Below are 16,915 nucleotides of genomic sequence, written 5' to 3'. Positions count from 1 at the left end.
TAACTACAGGTGGTGAGATAAGCTGCACAATATAATTGACCTTTCAGTATATTGTTGCACACACACCATCTATTTAGCAAATGCCCTTGTTATCAACAGCAGCCTTTTAAACTCACCTGAGCTAACAGGTATGTGCGCTGGTTACTCTGCTGCGCTTAAAATTTCTTTTTTGGTTTGCTACAATGCCTTTTCTGAAACGTTGTCTCCTTCTGCTGGAACACTGACTTCTTTCATTTAATGCCTGCAGACTATAAAAGAGAACCCAACCCAAAAAGTTTGGTTGATTAGTCTGTGGCATTCTGTTAAACTGTTGCTTATGGCGGTCTCTGTGAGCTTCTCAGCGACATTCAGCCAGCCAGGTATCCTGCCTGCAGTAGATGGAATGTGGCAATGGAACGCTGGCTGCGCGTGTCATAATAGGCTCTGAGCCTTTATATACCTGTGCACAGCAGCAGCCACCTTCAGTCTGCTGCTGGACAGCCAGCAGCAGCAGCAGCAGGAGAGGTATGTAATCAGGAGCCCTCCTGCTAAGGGTAGACAGCTGCTCGTTCCACCCCACCCCCCGCCTTAATTAGTTCTCCTCCCTTCCAACGGTGTTGAGGCGGGTGGGAACAGCAGGGGGTGAAGGTGCTGTGTTTAAAGAGGTGGAGTTATGCAGATCTAAAACGCGTGGATTGCAGCAGCAGCAAGCCGAAAAGTGCAGGCATGTAAGGGATCTAGAGGTTGACAACATGTCTTCTTAACGGGAGTCCAGGAGCTCATCTCCACAAATGGACTTTTCAGGATCCTTGGGTGGCTCCGTAGTTTGAAACCAATTCTGGTTATCGCTTCTCGGCCTTTTGGCTAAGATCAAGTGTAGTATCTGTTCTTATCAGTTTAATATCTGATACGTCCCCTATCTGGGGACCATATATTAAATGGATTTTTAGAACAGGGAGATGGAAAAAGAGCTTGCTCTGTCCACTCCACGCATTGACCTGGTATTGCAGTATCTCCAGGACCGGTGCACCCCTTCTTTAATGCAGTTTCTAAAATCAGAAAGAATTGAATTCAATGTTTTTTGTTCATTTTGCTTGTTTGTCGGATTTTGGGATGGACTCTTTGGCTTTGCTTTTCTTCTCCTCATTGGATTTTTCATGTTCAAAGTTGCAGAAGCCAGATTACAAGCTCATTTTGGTTCAACTTCAGCAACTGTGCATTGCATTGCCATGTAATGTGATGCAATGCTATCTTTCTAGCTCTCCCTTTTTACTTCCTTTTGGATAAACAGACATATTAGGCAAGCATTTTGGAGCTTTCACCTAAATAACTACAGGTGGTGAGATAAGCTGCACAATATAATTGACCTTTCAGTATATTGTTGCACACACACCATCTATTTAGCAAATGCCCTTGTTATCAACAGCAGCCTTTTAAACTCACCTGAGCTAACAGGTATGTGCGCTGGTTACTCTGCTGCGCTTAAAATTTCTTTTTTGGTTTGCTACAATGCCTTTTCTGAAACGTTGTCTCCTTCTGCTGGAACACTGACTTCTTTCATTTAATGCCCGCAGACTATAAAAGAGAACCCAACCCAAAAAGTTTGGTTGATTAGTCTGTGGCATTCTGTTAAACTGTTGCTTATGGCGGTCTCTGTGAGCTTCTCAGCGACATTCAGCCAGCCAGGTATCCTGCCTGCAGTAGATGGAATGTGGCAATGGAACGCTGGCTGCGCGTGTCATAATAGGCTCTGAGCCTTTATATACCTGTGCACAGCAGCAGCCACCTTCAGTCTGCTGCTGGACAGCCAGCAGCAGCAGGAGAGGTATGTAATCAGGAGCCCTCCTGCTAAGGGTAGACAGCTGCTCGTTCCACCCCACCCCCCGCCTTAATTGGTTCTCCTCCCTTCCAACGGTGTTGAGGCGGGTGGGAACAGCAGGGGGTGAAGGTGCTGTGTTTAAAGAGGTGGAGTTATGCAGATCTAAAACGCGTGGATTGCAGCAGCAGCAAGCCGAAAAGTGCAGGCATGTAAGGGATCTAGAGGTTGACAACATGTCTTCTTAACGGGAGTCCAGGAGCTCATCTCCACAAATGGACTTTTCAGGATCCTTGGGTGGCTCCGTAGTTTGAAACCAATTCTGGTTATCGCTTCTCGGCCTTTTGGCTAAGATCAAGTGTAGTATCTTTCGAAAAGGCGGTTTTGGATGTTGGCCGCCCTAGTAGATTGATACATTATGCACACTGGGGTTTAGGCGCTTGTTAGTACGCCAGGTGGCTAATATAGTCATCTGGTGGAAAGCATGGCCCCCCAGGATCGACGCCATTGGGCCGGGGGGGATAGATCGAAAGCCCGAAGTGTGAAGTGCCCCAGGAGTGGTGACCCTGGGGTGCCTTAACTCACTGGGATTGGGAACCCCACTTGAGTTTATGGCACATTTGCACAAGCACTTCAAATTTTCTTTCTTCGCACACACCCTTATTCCGGGCCTTCTGGCCTTAGGATGGGGAATTTTTCAATTCCCGGTCGAAGGTCCGGGCAGTATTATACTGTGAAACCTTCACTATTTATTTAATTTCTTTGTCACTGTGTGTCCACTTATTCACGTGTGTCACGTCCTACTAGGATTTTGTCGGGATGCGGTTCCCTTACGGGTTCCTCTCTTGGCAGGTCTAGGGGGGGAGTGTGTGGCCATCAGGTTCCGCTCCCCCCTGAACCCCCCTGGCTCTCCTCTTTCGGGAGGAGAGCGTTGTTGGCTCCCCTCTTCCGGGAGGGGAGCACAGTCTTTGGCTCCCAGTGCCTTGCTCGGGTGAGAACTCGGGCAGGTGCTGGGGGTAAGATTGGGTCGCCTCTGGCTTCGGCTGGAGGTGGCTTTTTGTCCCTGTTCCTCGCTGTGGCCTTTTGGCTCGGAGGGACGGGGAATGGTTTGGGGGACCCTTCTCCTTTTGGAGAGGGTTTCAAGAAGACCAGCATCCTAGTGCACTTTTTTTTGGCACTTGTCACTTTTTTAAGCGCACTCGGGTTTTGTACACGAATTCGGGCTTTCGATAAAAAAAAAAATCTGTTCTTATCAGTTTAATATCTGATACGTCCCCTATCTGGGGACCATATATTAAATGGATTTTTAGAACAGGGAGATGGAAAAAGAGCTTGCTCTGTCCACTCCACGCATTGACCTGGTATTGCAGTATCTCCAGGACCGGTGCACCCCTTCTTTAATGCAGTTTCTAAAATCAGAAAGAATTGAATTCAATGTTTTTTGTTCATTTTGCTTGTTTGTCGGATTTTGGGATGGACTCTTTGGCTTTGCTTTTCTTCTCCTCATTGGATTTTTCATGTTCAAAGTTGCAGAAGCCAGATTACAAGCTCATTTTGGTTCAACTTCAGCAACTGTGCATTGCATTGCCATGTAATGTGATGCAATGCTATCTTTCTAGCTCTCCCTTTTTACTTCCTTTTGGATAAACAGACATATTAGGCAAGCATTTTGGAGCTTTCACCTAAATAACTACAGGTGGTGAGATAAGCTGCACAATATAATTGACCTTTCAGTATATTGTTGCACACACACCATCTATTTAGCAAATGCCCTTGTTATCAACAGCAGCCTTTTAAACTCACCTGAGCTAACAGGTATGTGCGCTGGTTACTCTGCTGCGCTTAAAATTTCTTTTTTGGTTTGCTACAATGCCTTTTCTGAAACGTTGTCTCCTTCTGCTGGAACACTGACTTCTTTCATTTAATGCCTGCAGACTATAAAAGAGAACCCAACCCAAAAAGTTTGGTTGATTAGTCTGTGGCATTCTGTTAAACTGTTGCTTATGGCGGTCTCTGTGAGCTTCTCAGCGACATTCAGCCAGCCAGGTATCCTGCCTGCAGTAGATGGAATGTGGCAATGGAACGCTGGCTGCGCGTGTCGTAATAGGCTCTGAGCCTTTATATACCTGTGCACAGCAGCAGCCACCTTCAGTCTGCTGCTGGACAGCCAGCAGCAGCAGCAGCAGGAGAGGTATGTAATCAGGAGCCCTCCTGCTAAGGGTAGACAGCTGCTCGTTCCACCCCACCCCCCGCCTTAATTGGTTCTCCTCCCTTCCAACGGTGTTGAGGCGGTTGGGAACAGCAGGGGGTGAAGGTGCTGTGTTTAAAGAGGTGGAGTTATGCAGATCTAAAACGCGTGGATTGCAGCAGCAGCAAGCCGAAAAGTGCAGGCATGTAAGGGATCTAGAGGTTGACAACATGTCTTCTTAATGGGAGTCCAGGAGCTCATCTCCACAAATGGACTTTTCAGGATCCTTGGGTGGCTCCGTAGTTTGAAACCAATTCTGGTTATCGCTTCTCGGCCTTTTGGCTAAGATCAAGTGTAGTATCTGTTCTTATCAGTTTAATATCTGATACGTCCCCTATCTGGGGACCATATATTAAATGGATTTTTAGAACAGGGAGATGGAAAAAGAGCTTGCTCTGTCCACTCCACGCATTGACCTGGTATTGCAGTATCTCCAGGACCGTTGCACCCCTTCTTTAATGCAGTTTCTAAAATCAGAAAGAATTGAATTCAATGTTTTTTGTTCATTTTGCTTGTTTGTCGGATTTTGGGATGGACTCTTTGGCTTTGCTTTTCTTCTCCTCATTGGATTTTTCATGTTCAAAGTTGCAGAAGCCAGATTACAAGCTCATTTTGGTTCAACTTCAGCAACTGTGCATTGCATTGCCATGTAATGTGATGCAATGCTATCTTTCTAGCTCTCCCTTTTTACTTCCTTTTGGATAAACAGACATATTAGGCAAGCATTTTGGAGCTTTCACCTAAATAACTACAGGTGGTGAGATAAGCTGCACAATATAATTGACCTTTCAGTATATTGTTGCACACACACCATCTATTTAGCAAATGCCCTTGTTATCAACAGCAGCCTTTTAAACTCACCTGAGCTAACAGGTATGTGCGCTGGTTACTCTGCTGCGCTTAAAATTTCTTTTTTGGTTTGCTACAATGCCTTTTCTGAAACGTTGTCTCCTTCTGCTGGAACACTGACTTCTTTCATTTAATGCCTGCAGACTATAAAAGAGAACCCAACCCAAAAAGGTTGGTTGATTAGTCTGTGGCATTCTGTTAAACTGTTGCTTATGGCGGTCTCTGTGAGCTTCTCAGCGACATTCAGCCAGCCAGGTATCCTGCCTGCAGTAGATGGAATGTGGCAATGGAACGCTGGCTGCGCGTGTCATAATAGGCTCTGAGCCTTTATATACCTGTGCACAGCAGCAGCCACCTTCAGTCTGCTGCTGGACAGCCAGCAGCAGCAGCAGCAGGAGAGGTATGTAATCAGGAGCCCTCCTGCTAAGGGTAGACAGCTGCTCGTTCCACCCCACCCCCCGCCTTAATTGGTTCTCCTCCCTTCCAACGGTGTTGAGGCGGGTGGGAACAGCAGGGGGTGAAGGTGCTGTGTTTAAAGAGGTGGAGTTATGCAGATCTAAAACGCGTGGATTGCAGCAGCAGCAAGCCGAAAAGTGCAGGCATGTAAGGGATCTAGAGGTTGACAACATGTCTTCTTAACGGGAGTCCAGGAGCTCATCTCCACAAATGGACTTTTCAGGATCCTTGGGTGGCTCCGTAGTTTGAAACCAATTCTGGTTATCGCTTCTCGGCCTTTTGGCTAAGATCAAGTGTAGTATCTGTTCTTATCAGTTTAATATCTGATACGTCCCCTATCTGGGGACCATATATTAAATGGATTTTTAGAACAGGGAGATGGAAAAAGAGCTTGCTCTGTCCACTCCACGCATTGACCTGGTATTGCAGTATCTCCAGGACCGGTGCACCCCTTCTTTAATGCAGTTTCTAAAATCAGAAAGAATTGAATTCAATGTTTTTTGTTCATTTTGCTTGTTTGTCGGATTTTGGGATGGACTCTTTGGCTTTGCTTTTCTTCTCCTCATTGGATTTTTCATGTTCAAAGTTGCAGAAGCCAGATTACAAGCTCATTTTGGTTCAACTTCAGCAACTGTGCATTGCATTGCCATGTAATGTGATGCAATGCTATCTTTCTAGCTCTCCCTTTTTACTTCCTTTTGGATAAACAGACATATTAGGCAAGCATTTTGGAGCTTTCACCTAAATAACTACAGGTGGTGAGATAAGCTGCACAATATAATTGACCTTTCAGTATATTGTTGCACACACACCATCTATTTAGCAAATGCCCTTGTTATCAACAGCAGCCTTTTAAACTCACCTGAGCTAACAGGTATGTGCGCTGGTTACTCTGCTGCGCTTAAAATTTCTTTTTTGGTTTGCTACAATGCTTTTTCTGAAACGTTGTCTCCTTCTGCTGGAACACTGACTTCTTTCATTTAATGCCTGCAGACTATAAAAGAGAACCCAACCCAAAAAGTTTGGTTGATTAGTCTGTGGCATTCTGTTAAACTGTTGCTTATGGCGGTCTCTGTGAGCTTCTCAGCGACATTCAGCCAGCCAGGTATCCTGCCTGCAGTAGATGGAATGTGGCAATGGAACGCTGGCTGCGCGTGTCATAATAGGCTCTGAGCCTTTATATACCTGTGCACAGCAGCAGCCACCTTCAGTCTGCTGCTGGACAGCCAGCAGCAGCAGGAGAGGTATGTAATCAGGAGCCCTCCTGCTAAGGGTAGACAGCTGCTCGTTCCACCCCACCCCCCGCCTTAATTGGTTCTCCTCCCTTCCAACGGTGTTGAGGCGGGTGGGAACAGCAGGGGGTGAAGGTGCTGTGTTTAAAGAGGTGGAGTTATGCAGATCTAAAACGCGTGGATTGCAGCAGCAGCAAGCCGAAAAGTGCAGGCATGTAAGGGATCTAGAGGTTGACAACATGTCTTCTTAACGGGAGTCCAGGAGCTCATCTCCACAAATGGACTTTTCAGGATCCTTGGGTGGCTCCGTAGTTTGAAACCAATTCTGGTTATCGCTTCTCGGCCTTTTGGCTAAGATCAAGTGTAGTATCTTTCGAAAAGGCGGTTTTGGATGTTTGCCGCCCTAGTAGATTGATACATTATGCACACTGGGGTTTAGGCGCTTGTTAGTACGCCAGGTGGCTAATATAGTCATCTGGTGGAAAGCATGGCCCCCCAGGATCGACGCCATTGGGCCGGGGAAGATCGAAAGCCCGAAGTGTGAAGTGCCCCAGGAGTGGTGACCCTGGGGTGCCTTAACTCACTGGGATTGGGAACCCCACTTGAGTTTATGGCACATTTGCACTAGCACTTCAATATTTCTTTCTTCACACACACCCTTATTCCGGGCCTTCTGGCCTTAGGATGGGGAATTTTTCAATTCCCGGTCGAAGGTCCGGGCAGTATTATACTGTGAAACCTTCACTATTTATTTAATTTTTTTTTGTCACTGTGTGTCCACTTTTTCACGTGTGTCCACGTCCTTACTAGGATTTTGTCGGTATGCGGTTCCCTTGCGGGTTCCTCTCTTGGCAGGTCTAGGGGGGGAGTGTGTGGCCATCAGGTTCCGCTCCCCCCTGAACCCCCCTGGCTCTCCTCTTTCGGGAGGAGAGCGTTGTTGGCTCCCCTCTTCCGGGAGGGGAGCACAGTCTTTGGCTCCCAGTGCCTTGCTCGGGTGAGAACTCGGGCAGGTATTGAGGGTAAGATTGGGTCGCCTCTGGCTCCGGCTGGAGGTGGCTATTTGTCCCTGTGCCTCGCTGTGGCCTTCTGGCTCGGAGGGACGGGGAATGGTTTGGGGGACCCTTCTCCTTTTGGAGAGGGTTTCAAGAAGACCAGCATCCTAGTGCACTTTTTTTTTTGTGGCACTTGTCACTTTTTTAAGCGCACTCGGGTTTTGTACACGAATTCGGGCTTTCGATAAAAAAAAAATCTGTTCTTATCAGTTTAATATCTGATACGTCCCCTATCTGGGGACCATATATTAAATGGATTTTTAGAACAGGGAGATGGAAAAAGAGCTTGCTCTGTCCACTCCACGCATTGACCTGGTATTGCAGTATCTCCAGGACCGGTGCACCCCTTCTTTAATGCAGTTTCTAAAATCAGAAAGAATTGAATTCAATGTTTTTTGTTCATTTTGCTTGTTTGTCGGATTTTGGGATGGACTCTTTGGCTTTGCTTTTCTTCTCCTCATTGGATTTTTCATGTTCAAAGTTGCAGAAGCCAGATTACAAGCTCATTTTGGTTCAACTTCAGCAACTGTGCATTGCATTGCCATGTAATGTGATGCAATGCTATCTTTCTAGCTCTCCCTTTGTACTTCCTTTTGGATAAACAGACATATTAGGCAAGCATTTTGGAGCTTTCACCTAAATAACTACAGGTGGTGAGATAAGCTGCACAATATAATTGACCTTTCAGTATATTGTTGCACACACACCATCTATTTAGCAAATGCCCTTGTTATCAACAGCAGCCTTTTAAACTCACCTGAGCTAACAGGTATGTGCGCTGGTTACTCTGCTGCGCTTAAAATTTCTTTTTTGGTTTGCTACAATGCCTTTTCTGAAACGTTGTCTCCTTCTGCTGGAACACTGACTTCTTTCATTTAATGCCTGCAGACTATAAAAGAGAACCCAACCCAAAAAGTTTGGTTGATTAGTCTGTGGCATTCTGTTAAACTGTTGCTTATGGCGGTCTCTGTGAGCTTCTCAGCGACATTCAGCCAGCCAGGTATCCTGCCTGCAGTAGATGGAATGTGGCAATGGAACGCTGGCTGCGCGTGTCATAATAGGCTCTGAGCCTTTATATACCTGTGCACAGCAGCAGCCACCTTCAGTCTGCTGCTGGACAGCCAGCAGCAGCAGCAGCAGGAGAGGTATGTAATCAGGAGCCCTCCTGCTAAGGGTAGACAGCTGCTCGTTCCACCCCACCCCCCGCCTTAATTGGTTCTCCTCCCTTCCAACGGTGTTGAGGCGGGTGGGAACAGCAGGGGGTGAAGGTGCTGTGTTTAAAGAGGTGGAGTTATGCAGATCTAAAACGCGTGGATTGCAGCAGCAGCAAGCCGAAAAGTGCAGGCATGTAAGGGATCTAGAGGTTGACAACATGTCTTCTTAACGGGAGTCCAGGAGCTCATCTCCACAAATGGACTTTTCAGGATCCTTGGGTGGCTCCGTAGTTTGAAACCAATTCTGGTTATCGCTTCTCGGCCTTTTGGCTAAGATCAAGTGTAGTATCTGTTCTTATCAGTTTAATATCTGATACGTCCCCTATCTGGGGACCATATATTAAATGGATTTTTAGAACAGGGAGATGGAAAAAGAGCTTGCTCTGTCCACTCCACGCATTGACCTGGTATTGCAGTATCTCCAGGACCGGTGCACCCCTTCTTTAATGCAGTTTCTAAAATCAGAAAGAATTGAATTCAATGTTTTTTGTTCATTTTGCTTGTTTGTCGGATTTTGGGATGGACTCTTTGGCTTTGCTTTTCTTCTCCTCATTGGATTTTTCATGTTCAAAGTTGCAGAAGCCAGATTACAAGCTCATTTTGGTTCAACTTCAGCAACTGTGCATTGCATTGCCATGTAATGTGATGCAATGCTATCTTTCTAGCTCTCCCTTTTTACTTCCTTTTGGATAAACAGACATATTAGGCAAGCATTTTGGAGCTTTCACCTAAATAACTACAGGTGGTGAGATAAGCTGCACAATATAATTGACCTTTCAGTATATTGTTGCACACACACCATCTATTTAGCAAATGCCCTTGTTATCAACAGCAGCCTTTTAAACTCACCTGAGCTAACAGGTATGTGCGCTGGTTACTCTGCTGCGCTTAAAATTTCTTTTTTGGTTTGCTACAATGCCTTTTCTGAAACGTTGTCTCCTTCTGCTGGAACACTGACTTCTTTCATTTAATGCCTGCAGACTATAAAAGAGAACCCAACCCAAAAAGTTTGGTTGATTAGTCTGTGGCATTCTGTTAAACTGTTGCTTATGGCGGTCTCTGTGAGCTTCTCAGCGACATTCAGCCAGCCAGGTATCCTGCCTGCAGTAGATGGAATGTGGCAATGGAACGCTGGCTGCGCGTGTCATAATAGGCTCTGAGCCTTTATATACCTGTGCACAGCAGCAGCCACCTTCAGTCTGCTGCTGGACAGCCAGCAGCAGCAGCAGCAGGAGAGGTATGTAATCAGGAGCCCTCCTGCTAAGGGTAGACAGCTGCTCGTTCCACCCCACCCCCCGCCTTAATTGGTTCTCCTCCCTTCCAACGGTGTTGAGGCGGGTGGGAACAGCAGGGGGTGAAGGTGCTGTGTTTAAAGAGGTGGAGTTATGCAGATCTAAAACGCGTGGATTGCAGCAGCAGCAAGCCGAAAAGTGCAGGCATGTAAGGGATCTAGAGGTTGACAACATGTCTTCTTAACGGGAGTCCAGGAGCTCATCTCCACAAATGGACTTTTCAGGATCCTTGGGTGGCTCCGTAGTTTGAAACCAATTCTGGTTATCTCTTCTCGGCCTTTTGGCTAAGATCAAGTGTAGTATCTGTTCTTATCAGTTTAATATCTGATACGTCCCCTATCTGGGGACCATATATTAAATGGATTTTTAGAACAGGGAGATGGAAAAAGAGCTTGCTCTGTCCACTCCACGCATTGACCTGGTATTGCAGTATCTCCAGGACCGTTGCACCCCTTCTTTAATGCAGTTTCTAAAATCAGAAAGAATTGAATTCAATGTTTTTTGTTCATTTTGCTTGTTTGTCGGATTTTGGGATGGACTCTTTGGCTTTGCTTTTCTTCTCCTCATTGGATTTTTCATGTTCAAAGTTGCAGAAGCCAGATTACAAGCTCATTTTGGTTCAACTTCAGCAACTGTGCATTGCATTGCCATGTAATGTGATGCAATGCTATCTTTCTAGCTCTCCCTTTTTACTTCCTTTTGGATAAACAGACATATTAGGCAAGCATTTTGGAGCTTTCACCTAAATAACTACAGGTGGTGAGATAAGCTGCACAATATAATTGACCTTTCAGTATATTGTTGCACACACACCATCTATTTAGCAAATGCCCTTGTTATCAACAGCAGCCTTTTAAACTCACCTGAGCTAACAGGTATGTGCGCTGGTTACTCTGCTGCGCTTAAAATTTCTTTTTTGGTTTGCTACAATGCCTTTTCTGAAACGTTGTCTCCTTCTGCTGGAACACTGACTTCTTTCATTTAATGCCTGCAGACTATAAAAGAGAACCCAACCCAAAAAGTTTGGTTGATTAGTCTGTGGCATTCTGTTAAACTGTTGCTTATGGCGGTCTCTGTGAGCTTCTCAGCGACATTCAGCCAGCCAGGTATCCTGCCTGCAGTAGATGGAATGTGGCAATGGAACGCTGGCTGCGCGTGTCATAATAGGCTCTGAGCCTTTATATACCTGTGCACAGCAGCAGCCACCTTCAGTCTGCTGCTGGACAGCCAGCAGCAGCAGCAGCAGGAGAGGTATGTAATCAGGAGCCCTCCTGCTAAGGGTAGACAGCTGCTCGTTCCACCCCACCCCCCGCCTTAATTGGTTCTCCTCCCTTCCAACGGTGTTGAGGCGGGTGGGAACAGCAGGGGGTGAAGGTGCTGTGTTTAAAGAGGTGGAGTTATGCAGATCTAAAACGCGTGGATTGCAGCAGCAGCAAGCCGAAAAGTGCAGGCATGTAAGGGATCTAGAGGTTGACAACATGTCTTCTTAACGGGAGTCCAGGAGCTCATCTCCACAAATGGACTTTTCAGGATCCTTGGGTGGCTCCGTAGTTTGAAACCAATTCTGGTTATCGCTTCTCGGCCTTTTGGCTAAGATCAAGTGTAGTATCTGTTCTTATCAGTTTAATATCTGATACGTCCCCTATCTGGGGACCATATATTAAATGGATTTTTAGAACAGGGAGATGGAAAAAGAGCTTGCTCTGTCCACTCCACGCATTGACCTGGTATTGCAGTATCTCCAGGACCGGTGCACCCCTTCTTTAATGCAGTTTCTAAAATCAGAAAGAATTGAATTCAATGTTTTTTGTTCATTTTGCTTGTTTGTCGGATTTTGGGATGGACTCTTTGGCTTTGCTTTTCTTCTCCTCATTGGATTTTTCATGTTCAAAGTTGCAGAAGCCAGATTACAAGCTCATTTTGGTTCAACTTCAGCAACTGTGCATTGCATTGCCATGTAATGTGATGCAATGCTATCTTTCTAGCTCTCCCTTTTTACTTCCTTTTGGATAAACAGACATATTAGGCAAGCATTTTGGAGCTTTTACCTAAATAACTACAGGTGGTGAGATAAGCTGCACAATATAATTGACCTTTCAGTATATTGTTGCACACACACCATCTATTTAGCAAATGCCCTTGTTATCAACAGCAGCCTTTTAAACTCACCTGAGCTAACAGGTATGTGCGCTGGTTACTCTGCTGCGCTTAAAATTTCTTTTTTGGTTTGCTACAATGCCTTTTCTGAAACGTTGTCTCCTTCTGCTGGAACACTGACTTCTTTCATTTAATGCCTGCAGACTATAAAAGAGAACCCAACCCAAAAAGTTTGGTTGATTAGTCTGTGGCATTCTGTTAAACTGTTGCTTATGGCGGTCTCTGTGAGCTTCTCAGCGACATTCAGCCAGCCAGGTATCCTGCCTGCAGTAGATGGAATGTGGCAATGGAACGCTGGCTGCGCGTGTCATAATAGGCTCTGAGCCTTTATATACCTGTGCACAGCAGCAGCCACCTTCAGTCTGCTGCTGGACAGCCAGCAGCAGCAGCAGCAGGAGAGGTATGTAATCAGGAGCCCTCCTGCTAAGGGTAGACAGCTGCTCGTTCCACCCCACCCCCCGCCTTAATTGGTTCTCCTCCCTTCCAACGGTGTTGAGGCGGGTGGGAACAGCAGGGGGTGAAGGTGCTGTGTTTAAAGAGGTGGAGTTATGCAGATCTAAAACGCGTGGATTGCAGCAGCAGCAAGCCGAAAAGTGCAGGCATGTAAGGGATCTAGAGGTTGACAACATGTCTTCTTAACGGGAGTCCAGGAGCTCATCTCCACAAATGGACTTTTCAGGATCCTTGGGTGGCTCCGTAGTTTGAAACCAATTCTGGTTATCTCTTCTCGGCCTTTTGGCTAAGATCAAGTGTAGTATCTGTTCTTATCAGTTTAATATCTGATACGTCCCCTATCTGGGGACCATATATTAAATGGATTTTTAGAACAGGGAGATGGAAAAAGAGCTTGCTCTGTCCACTCCACGCATTGACCTGGTATTGCAGTATCTCCAGGACCGTTGCACCCCTTCTTTAATGCAGTTTCTAAAATCAGAAAGAATTGAATTCAATGTTTTTTGTTCATTTTGCTTGTTTGTCGGATTTTGGGATGGACTCTTTGGCTTTGCTTTTCTTCTCCTCATTGGATTTTTCATGTTCAAAGTTGCAGAAGCCAGATTACAAGCTCATTTTGGTTCAACTTCAGCAACTGTGCATTGCATTGCCATGTAATGTGATGCAATGCTATCTTTCTAGCTCTCCCTTTTTACTTCCTTTTGGATAAACAGACATATTAGGCAAGCATTTTGGAGCTTTCACCTAAATAACTACAGGTGGTGAGATAAGCTGCACAATATAATTGACCTTTCAGTATATTGTTGCACACACACCATCTATTTAGCAAATGCCCTTGTTATCAACAGCAGCCTTTTAAACTCACCTGAGCTAACAGGTATGTGCGCTGGTTACTCTGCTGCGCCTAAAATTTCTTTTTTGGTTTGCTACAATGCCTTTTCTGAAACGTTGTCTCCTTCTGCTGGAACACTGACTTCTTTCATTTAATGCCTGCAGACTATAAAAGAGAACCCAACCCAAAAAGTTTGGTTGATTAGTCTGTGGCATTCTGTTAAACTGTTGCTTATGGCGGTCTCTGTGAGCTTCTCAGCGACATTCAGCCAGCCAGGTATCCTGCCTGCAGTAGATGGAATGTGGCAATGGAACGCTGGCTGCGCGTGTCATAATAGGCTCTGAGCCTTTATATACCTGTGCACAGCAGCAGCCACCTTCAGTCTGCTGCTGGACAGCCAGCAGCAGCAGCAGCAGGAGAGGTATGTAATCAGGAGCCCTCCTGCTAAGGGTAGACAGCTGCTCGTTCCACCCCACCCCCCGCCTTAATTGGTTCTCCTCCCTTCCAACGGTGTTGAGGCGGGTGGGAACAGCAGGGGGTGAAGGTGCTGTGTTTAAAGAGGTGGAGTTATGCAGATCTAAAACGCGTGGATTGCAGCAGCAGCAAGCCGAAAAGTGCAGGCATGTAAGGGATCTAGAGGTTGACAACATGTCTTCTTAACGGGAGTCCAGGAGCTCATCTCCACAAATGGACTTTTCAGGATCCTTGGGTGGCTCCGTAGTTTGAAACCAATTCTGGTTATCGCTTCTCGGCCTTTTGGCTAAGATCAAGTGTAGTATCTGTTCTTATCAGTTTAATATCTGATACGTCCCCTATCTGGGGACCATATATTAAATGGATTTTTAGAACAGGGAGATGGAAAAAGAGCTTGCTCTGTCCACTCCACGCATTGACCTGGTATTGCAGTATCTCCAGGACCGGTGCACCCCTTCTTTAATGCAGTTTCTAAAATCAGAAAGAATTGAATTCAATGTTTTTTGTTCATTTTGCTTGTTTGTCGGATTTTGGGATCTACTCTTTGGCTTTGCTTTTCTTCTCCTCATTGGATTTTTCATGTTCAAAGTTGCAGAAGCCAGATTACAAGCTCATTTTGGTTCAACTTCAGCAACTGTGCATTGCATTGCCATGTAATGTGATGCAATGCTATCTTTCTAGCTCTCCCTTTTTACTTCCTTTTGGATAAACAGACATATTAGGCAAGCATTTTGGAGCTTTCACCTAAATAACTACAGGTGGTGAGATAAGCTGCACAATATAATTGACCTTTCAGTATATTGTTGCACACACACCATCTATTTAGCAAATGCCCTTGTTATCAACAGCAGCCTTTTAAACTCACCTGAGCTAACAGGTATGTGCGCTGGTTACTCTGCTGCGCTTAAAATTTCTTTTTTGGTTTGCTACAATGCCTTTTCTGAAACGTTGTCTCCTTCTGCTGGAACACTGACTTCTTTCATTTAATGCCTGCAGACTATAAAAGAGAACCCAACCCAAAAAGTTTGGTTGATTAGTCTGTGGCATTCTGTTAAACTGTTGCTTATGGCGGTCTCTGTGAGCTTTTCAGCGACATTCAGCCAGCCAGGTATCCTGCCTGCAGAAGATGGAATGTGGCAATGGAACGCTGGCTGCGCGTGTCATAATAGGCTCTGAGCCTTTATATACCTGTGCACAGCAGCAGCCACCTTCAGTCTGCTGCTGGACAGCCAGCAGCAGCAGCAGCAGGAGAGGTATGTAATCAGGAGCCCTCCTGCTAAGGGTAGACAGCTGCTCGTTTCACCCCACCCCCCGCCTTAATTGGTTCTCCTCCCTTCCAACGGTGTTGAGGCGGGTGGGAACAGCAGGGGGTGAAGGTGCTGTGTTTAAAGAGGAGGAGTTATGCAGATCTAAAACGCGTGGATTGCAGCAGCAGCAAGCCGAAAAGTGCAGGCATGTAAGGGATCTAGAGGTTGACAACATGTCTTCTTAACGGGAGTCCAGGAGCTCATCTCCACAAATGGACTTTTCAGGATCCTTGGGTAGCTCCGTAGTTTGAAACCAATTCTGGTTATCGCTTCTCGGCCTTTTGGCTAAGATCAAGTGTAGTATCTGTTCTTATCAGTTTAATATCTGATACGTCCCCTATCTGGGGACCATATATTAAATGGATTTTTAGAACAGGGAGATGGAAAAAGAGCTTGCTCTGTCCACTCCACGCATTGACCTGGTATTGCAGTATCTCCAGGACCGGTGCACCCCTTCTTTAATGCAGTTTCTAAAATCAGAAAGAATTGAATTCAATGTTTTTGGTTCATTTTGCTTGTTTGTCGGATTTTGGGATGGACTCTTTGGCTTTGCTTTTCTTCTCCTCATTGGATTTTTCATGTTCAAAGTTGCAGAAGCCAGATTACAAGCTCATTTTGGTTCAACTTCAGCAACTGTGCATTGCATTGCCATGTAATGTGATGCAATGCTATCTTTCTAGCTCTCCCTTTTTACTTCCTTTTGGATAAACAGACATATTAGGCAAGCATTTTGGAGCTTTCACCTAAATAACTACAGGTGGTGAGATAAGCTGCACAATATAATTGACCTTTCAGTATATTGTTGCACACACACCATCTATTTAGCAAATGCCCTTGTTATCAACAGCAGCCTTTTAAACTCACCTGAGCTAACAGGTATGTGCGCTGGTTACTCTGCTGCGCTTAAAATTTCTTTTTTGGTTTGCTACAATGCCTTTTCTGAAACGTTGTCTCCTTCTGCTGGAACACTGACTTCTTTCATTTAATGCCTGCAGACTATAAAAGAGAACCCAACCCAAAAAGTTTGGTTGATTAGTCTGTGGCATTCTGTTAAACTGTTGCTTATGGCGGTCTCTGTGAGCTTTTCAGCGACATTCAGCCAGCCAGGTATCCTGCCTGCAGAAGATGGAATGTGGCAATGGAACGCTGGCTGCGCGTGTCATAATAGGCTCTGAGCCTTTATATACCTGTGCACAGCAGCAGCCACCTTCAGTCTGCTGCTGGACAGCCAGCAGCAGCAGCAGCAGGAGAGGTATGTAATCAGGAGCCCTCCTGCTAAGGGTAGACAGCTGCTCGTTCCACCCCACCCCCCGCCTTAATTGGTTCTCCTCCCTTCCAACGGTGTTGAGGCGGGTGGGAACAGCAGGGGGTGAAGGTGCTGTGTTTAAAGAGGAGGAGTTATGCAGATCTAAAACGCGTGGATTGCAGCAGCAGCAAGCCGAAAAGTGCAGGCATGTAAGGGATCTAGAGGTTGACAACATGTCTTCTTAACGGGAGTCCAGGAGCTCATCTCCACAAATGGACTTTTCAGGATCCTTGGGTGGCTCCGTAGTT

General features: G+C 45.8%; 11 non-coding genes and 2 pseudogenes across 11 annotated transcripts; all 13 read left to right on the top strand.

Annotated features, from left to right (window-relative positions):
* Positions 1-823: 823 nt before the first annotated feature.
* Positions 824-1,014, top strand: LOC141275399 (U2 spliceosomal RNA). The gene has a single exon (XR_012323642.1). It is a non-coding gene; the product is annotated as a U2 spliceosomal RNA (small nuclear RNA).
* A 1,109-nt stretch (positions 1,015-2,123) lies between these two features.
* On the top strand, positions 2,124-2,215 carry LOC141151263 (U2 spliceosomal RNA; annotated as a pseudogene).
* Positions 2,216-3,007: 792 nt separating this feature from the next.
* LOC141150306 (U2 spliceosomal RNA) lies at positions 3,008-3,190 on the top strand. Its single transcript, XR_012246559.1, has one exon. It is a non-coding gene; the product is annotated as a U2 spliceosomal RNA (small nuclear RNA).
* Positions 3,191-4,305: 1,115 nt separating this feature from the next.
* Positions 4,306-4,496, top strand: LOC141149793 (U2 spliceosomal RNA). Its single transcript, XR_012246077.1, has one exon. It is a non-coding gene; the product is annotated as a U2 spliceosomal RNA (small nuclear RNA).
* A 1,115-nt stretch (positions 4,497-5,611) lies between these two features.
* On the top strand, positions 5,612-5,802 carry LOC141275398 (U2 spliceosomal RNA). Its single transcript, XR_012323641.1, has one exon. It is a non-coding gene; the product is annotated as a U2 spliceosomal RNA (small nuclear RNA).
* A 1,109-nt stretch (positions 5,803-6,911) lies between these two features.
* Positions 6,912-7,003, top strand: LOC141151180 (U2 spliceosomal RNA; annotated as a pseudogene).
* Positions 7,004-7,799: 796 nt separating this feature from the next.
* Positions 7,800-7,981, top strand: LOC141150377 (U2 spliceosomal RNA). Its single transcript, XR_012246594.1, has one exon. It is a non-coding gene; the product is annotated as a U2 spliceosomal RNA (small nuclear RNA).
* A 1,115-nt stretch (positions 7,982-9,096) lies between these two features.
* Positions 9,097-9,287, top strand: LOC141275396 (U2 spliceosomal RNA). Its single transcript, XR_012323639.1, has one exon. It is a non-coding gene; the product is annotated as a U2 spliceosomal RNA (small nuclear RNA).
* A 1,115-nt stretch (positions 9,288-10,402) lies between these two features.
* On the top strand, positions 10,403-10,593 carry LOC141149836 (U2 spliceosomal RNA). Its single transcript, XR_012246119.1, has one exon. It is a non-coding gene; the product is annotated as a U2 spliceosomal RNA (small nuclear RNA).
* A 1,115-nt stretch (positions 10,594-11,708) lies between these two features.
* On the top strand, positions 11,709-11,899 carry LOC141275395 (U2 spliceosomal RNA). The gene has a single exon (XR_012323638.1). It is a non-coding gene; the product is annotated as a U2 spliceosomal RNA (small nuclear RNA).
* A 1,115-nt stretch (positions 11,900-13,014) lies between these two features.
* Positions 13,015-13,205, top strand: LOC141149834 (U2 spliceosomal RNA). The gene has a single exon (XR_012246118.1). It is a non-coding gene; the product is annotated as a U2 spliceosomal RNA (small nuclear RNA).
* Positions 13,206-14,320: 1,115 nt separating this feature from the next.
* LOC141275394 (U2 spliceosomal RNA) lies at positions 14,321-14,511 on the top strand. Its single transcript, XR_012323637.1, has one exon. It is a non-coding gene; the product is annotated as a U2 spliceosomal RNA (small nuclear RNA).
* A 1,115-nt stretch (positions 14,512-15,626) lies between these two features.
* On the top strand, positions 15,627-15,817 carry LOC141275393 (U2 spliceosomal RNA). The gene has a single exon (XR_012323636.1). It is a non-coding gene; the product is annotated as a U2 spliceosomal RNA (small nuclear RNA).
* Positions 15,818-16,915: the final 1,098 nt, after the last annotated feature.

Source organism: Phyllobates terribilis, unplaced genomic scaffold (genome assembly GCF_046119375.1).
Source record: "Phyllobates terribilis strain yellow unplaced genomic scaffold, ASM4611937v1 Scaffold_5__5_contigs__length_657084704, whole genome shotgun sequence".
NCBI classification, from domain to species: Eukaryota; Metazoa; Chordata; class Amphibia; order Anura; family Dendrobatidae; genus Phyllobates; species Phyllobates terribilis.
The sequence above is the reverse complement of the archived record's forward strand: the minus strand, read 5'-3'. Positions and strand labels throughout refer to the sequence as shown.